Here is a 6,112-nt window from a genome sequence, read left to right on the forward strand (position 1 = left end):
ATTTTGTTTTTGGGCAGGAAGTCTTTCGATGCTCATTCTCCAACATACAAAGACAACAACATTCTCCAAAGTAATATTCTCCTATAAAGTCAATGGGAGTCACTTAAACCTGGCAAGGGGAGAATTGGAGAAGAAGCAGAATATGTCCTTACTTTCACCTGCCCATGTCTCCGAATGCAAAATTGATTGCACAACAAACACTGAACTTCATCTGAACTCTGAGTACTAGCTAGCTTTTCTGGATGACTGAATCACCAGCCAGCCCTGTGTTTGAATACTGGGATTAAGCATCAATGAGCAGCATGCACCATAAGAAACAGCCTTTTATTTGGTCTACTGGCCATATGGAACTGCTATGAATACTGGACTGTACAGCACTGCAAAGTCCTATCATGCAGCATTGACTATTCTCTTGTTGAAGGGACAACTGAGTGCCCCACAGGCCGTGCTCAGAGGTGACCTTACAGAAAGGGCACATGGTTCTCTGGCTGACTATGCATTTGGCTTCACTTTTCATCTTGCTAGCGGTTGTGGAACTACCCAGAGATCATGCAGCTGACTAGGTGCCTGGACTGCCCTGTTCTGTAGCACATGTTCATTTGGCCCCTTTTTTATTGTTGTTTGTAGTTTTAAATGCGAAAACAATCCTTCTCCGTCACAGTAATGGAAAGGTTTATGGTCAGACTGATCTGGCAGAGTTGGAGGCTATGAAGGTTTCACTGGAAAATTATAAACAGATAATATTGGAAAGCACAGATGGTAGCGCTGTATCTAGCAAATAAACCCAGAGTCAGTCAAGCACTTAGAGATCATTAAGGTTCGTGTTAGACCCAATGTCTTCAATAATTCTGCATAATATTCAAGGGCCTTTTTAGGGTAGAAGAAGAAAACACAGCTCTATAGTAACCCCACAGGACATCGCTTCCATAAAACGGTCTGTAAGGACCACCCTGGCCTGGTATGTGGAGCTGGTATTTGTGAAACTTGCACGCATGTTTTTCCTTTTGTTTTTTTCTCTTAGGAGCCTTTTATCACTTTTTCTGATGTGACACTTAACCCCTTTGTTTCTCATTCTAGCCTAGATTCTGCCACCTTTATCCACATGGAGTAGAACTTTATCTCTTGAGTAACCTCTGTGATGTCAGCAGAGCAATTCTGTGTGAGGAAGGGTGGCAGAATCCGGCCCTCTTTGTTTTTAATTGTGTGAAAGTAGGGAAAATGTGCCACATTTTTATACTGTAGTTACATAGGCAACAAAACAGGGAGCCAGAGGGATAACTAATTAAACATGCAAACCAAATCTTTATTAATAAAGCTTATTACATGCTTGGATTTCCAAATAAGATCCAATTGACTGTTGCAGAGCCAGGTGATCTTAAATAGTTTTGCCCTCTTACCCTCCTAGCAGGTCAACCGTTTTGCAACCAAAAGTCACTGAACAGCTAACTACTGTTTGAGAGGGGATCACATACATGATCATGTTACTTCGATAACAGAAACCTTAGCACAAGGGACTGTTATACTTAGGTCCTTCGTTTTCAGTTTTTATTTTAGTTAATTTTCCCCAGGAATTTATCAGTGTGTGATTTAGCTGGTCAAGTTTTAGGCTATGTCTCCCCTAGCACTTTTGTTGGTAAAACTAGTCAGTTAAAGGTGTGGAAAAAACACACACGCACCCGACGGACATGAGTTTCACCAACAGAAGTGCTGATGTGGACAGTGCTATGTTGGCGGGAGATGCTGTCTCCCATCGGCATGGAGCAGCTACAGGAGAGACCTTACAGTGACGCAGCTGCAAGATCTGTAGTGTAAACGTAGCATTTGATCATCTAAAACTGAGCTAAAAGGTGTTACCCCACATCTACACTAGGAGAAAGATGGAATTTAAATCCAGCATAGCTAGTGCATGATAGCTAAGCCCAACCTACACTCACCCACTTTTCCTAGTCAGACAAAGCCAAAGTTATAATACGCCTTGTGATCTACCCCATATGCCAAATAAGTGGTTAGGGCCCACTATTTCCTCCAATTGCTTGGACAATTTGCAAAACAATTAAATTATATAATGAATGTACAGCTAAACAGCATTTGCATCTAGCGATCCAATCATTTGTTTAGTTCCCGGTTTACAGTGTACTCTAACGGCCTTCACTAGTGTTGTGCCTCCACTCTCAGCTGCATGCTTGCCGCTCGTGGCACTGACACACAAGGAAGTGGTGCATACGGTCATTGCCTAGTCATTCTTGGCTTTGTTTTGATTTTCTGGCTTCCAGTCTTGTGCTTTTATGAGCAGACTGCACTGACTATCCAGCACCAGGAATTGTGCTTTAAGCTCTGGATCATCTGAGCAATCTTTTAGCAAATGCTGTGCATCCTTGGGCTTAATTAATATATCTTAATACTTGGAGGATGGCATATCTTCTTTAACTTAAATACACCTATTCCTTTGTCAGTTGGTGCAGCCAGGTGCAATTGATTAAAGCAAAGTCCACTGTTCCAAAATAAAATACAGGAAAATGAACACAGACATAGTTTTTAAGGGTCTGAGTCTGCCTTTTGTTACATCCATTTTGTGCCAGTGCAACGGAGCAGAGAATCAGGCTAAATCCTGCCTGTCCCTAAAATGAGTTTGAAATGAGGCAGATGCTCAGAAGGCATCCTGCCATGCTACAGAATTGCGCATTAGCACGTACTTCAGCCAACACAATTTGATCACAACACGGGAGGGAACTGGCATGTCTAGTACAAAATCTGTGAACACAAAGGCTGCCATCCACACAGCAACTGCATACCTACCCCAGTAATAGGGAATACATTCTTTGTGCAGAAAGAAGCAGTAAAAACATTCCACAGCATGCAGAGGGGTCTGGTGGGTGGCATCCCAACCCGGGATAACAGAGTGTCAGCGTATTCAGGATATGGCTCTGAGAATCCATCTTTTAAAAATCATATGTATGAGAAGTACAATGTGCTACCCAGGTTCTGTATTAATAGATTCAAGTCAGCACTGCAGGCCACATGCCAATGAAAACAGAGAGAGAGGCCTTAAACAAAATATGGGCAAGGGCTAGGTGATTATAACACTGTATAGAGTCTGGGCAGAAATCCAGGCACCCACTTTCCCGTACAAGGGGTGATCACAGCTGGTACCGTCTATAGGGGACATAGTGAATATAATGCCAATAGCTACAATACTCCAACAGCATCACTCCTGCTTTGTATTCCCATGGGGTGAAGCAGCTTGAAAGGTGCAGCATGGAGAAGTGTTAGAAGCAATCCATACACACAGAGGTTTTGGGACCCACTTTCATACACAGGCCTTTCATCTTTTCCTTTCTCCCTCATCTTTCACAAAAATCTATTGATCTGTGAACATAGACAATGAAGAAGAACAGAGGGGTTGTATGTAATAAAAATATTGTCATTAAACCTCCAAAGTAAAGTCAGTGCAGAGGATTTTCTAGGCTTATGATAACTTTTTAGTGTAAAAGTTCATCTGACACATTAGTGGAAGGTATGTCTGAGAAAGTGTATGGCATAGTATTGTCTCTCTTAGAGGCACTGAAATACAACAGCCCAAGGAAGTTTCTGTGTTAACCATGATGTCTTGTACCTAGTATTTAACGAATTATCTGGTGGAGGAGAGCAAGTTCCCCATTAGGTAAATTTTCTCCACTGATCCTTTTCTACTTGTAGGGGCTTCACATGAAAGAGGCTGTTCTTGTGAAGTTAATTGAAGTTGAGGGCACTGAGAACCTTACAGGATCAAGCCCAGAGAGAGGGTCATTTATAGACAGAGAAGAAAAAATGTTTCAGCAGCTGCTCAAGCACTGTGTTTATTTGGAAATAGCACATTTCTATGCAAGCCCTTGTGAATGGTGCATAAAGTTCATTTGAGGAAAATCTGCCCTTAAAGAGCAAGTTTGGAGAAATGGACAAAAGCAAGTCTTGAATTCTTGGCACTATCAAAGCAGCTACATGTCCTGTTTTTAGAACCCCAGCTTGTGTTGCTAGCAATTCAAGCAATGGCCAGGGGATGGACCTAGAAACAAGGAGGAAAGAGATAACCGAAAGTGAGAAGCACATGGAGCATAATTTTTGAACGACATAAATCAGATCTGATTGCTGAGTCACTGCAAAACTCGGTTATATGTAGTTTACAGCTTGGTTATTCAAACACTTCCTGGCATGTATCATTCAAGGGCAGGTATTTACACACACAATATTGTATAGCAGTGGTTCTCAAAGTTCTGTACTAGTGACTCCTTTCACATAGGAAGCCTCTGAGTGCGACCCCTCCTTATAAATTAAAAACACTTTTTTATATATTTAACACCATTATAAATGCTGGAGGCAAAGTGGGGTCTGGGGTGGAGGCTGACAGCTTGCAACCCCCCCCCCATGTAATACCATCATGACCCCCGAGGGGTCCCAACCCCCAATTTGAGAATCTTTCTGTATAGCAAGGTGAAAGTATCTTTTAATGAGTTTTAAACAACACTAATAATATAAAGAGTTCATAATATAAACTAAGACCCAATGTGCCACATACATGGACTAAAGAAGAAGACAATAAACATCACGCTGAACAAATAGGAAAACTAGGGGGCAAAACATAATGTAGCCATATCCCATTACACAAGGGATGGAAAATATTTTGACATCCTAGTTACAAGCCCCACCTCTGCTTGACTTGTAACCTAAAACTACCCTATGAGTGAGCACATCATACCTGCTAGGCAGTATGGTGCTGTTTCCAGAAACTCCTTGGCTCTTAGTGGACAAGCTTGAAGAACTGTGTGGCACAGCAGAAACTTGGTGCCAATTCTTTCCTCAGAGCTGCACTGGATATCTTCAAAATATCTACAGAATTAAAGGCCTGATTCTTGCTTCACACTGGTGGAAATCAGCAGCAACCTTTGAAATCAACAAAACACAAGGCTAAGTGAGAAAAAAACTAAAATCATATCCAAAGTGTTTAACAGGCTGACAGCAGTCACTTTTCTTAACTTATGGCTCACCAGTCCTGTGACCGCCTCGGTAATACAGTCCATAGGGCCAATCTCTTGTAAATATGCAGTCAAAAAACCTCATTTATAGTATATGAGCAAAAACTCAATATAGTACCTGCAACCATGTTTGTGTGCACATTTCTGATACAGTACTTGAGTATTTGCATGACTAAGACAGGCATATACAAATGTACACAAGAAATTGCACATGGCTAACTTGACTATGTCTGACCCTAGAGATGTCATGTTTTTTCACTTTCTGTTGCCATTGTTCAAAGATGTAAGCCTCTTACAAGCAGATTTACTGATCTGAAGTGTGCCTGTGCTGAACCAAATGGTGGCAATAAATTCCAAATGTACTAACCGAAATACTATCCCAGCCCCTCCACTAGAAGCCCATTTAGAGCTGTGCTGCTAGTGCGGAGCAAAGGTCTCTGACCCTCACTTCTGCTTCCAGATGTCTCCCTGTAATTTCAGGCAGGGCAGTATCTGCAGAAATCCTGGCTGGGTGGCTCATACTTGGAATTTACTTTCTCTGTGTCTAAGGGAAGAAGGGAAGAGGTGAGTAGGAGAAGGACCTGGCAAAGATAGGAATTGGGATGGTGGGGGGGATAGGAGCAAGTTCTTCACCCACAGAAATACAGTGACTGACTTTGAGGGGGAGATTTCTGTGCAACCTGGGGTGTTCCCTTTATGGGGAAGTCCCATGCAGCTACATTTAGCTGGCTTTCTGCCTGCTTTGTACTGCTGGAGGAGCACAAGTCCAGCCTGTGATCTGCCCCCTTTTCTGTTCAGGTTATAAAGACCTTTTCCCTGTTTTTTACCATAATGTTTGCATTGCTGAATTAATATTTAAAATGTATGTTCAGAACAGTATAGAAAAGCTTTCAAGAAATTTCTCCACTATTTTCTTGTAGATTTCTACTGAGAACTACTTTTCACTGTGAAAGGAAACACATGGCCCAGAAACAGTCTTTTGAAAAGTGTTTTTCAAAAGAGTAAAACTAAAGAGTTATGCTCTGAACAGGAATAAGTTAGAGCAGGGTACGTGTTACTAAGGCACTACACCCCACTTCAGCTGCCCCATGCACTCTGCTTGA

The sequence above is a fragment of the Gopherus flavomarginatus genome, chromosome 2 (genome assembly GCF_025201925.1).
Source record: "Gopherus flavomarginatus isolate rGopFla2 chromosome 2, rGopFla2.mat.asm, whole genome shotgun sequence".
Lineage (NCBI taxonomy): Eukaryota > Metazoa > Chordata > Testudines > Testudinidae > Gopherus > Gopherus flavomarginatus.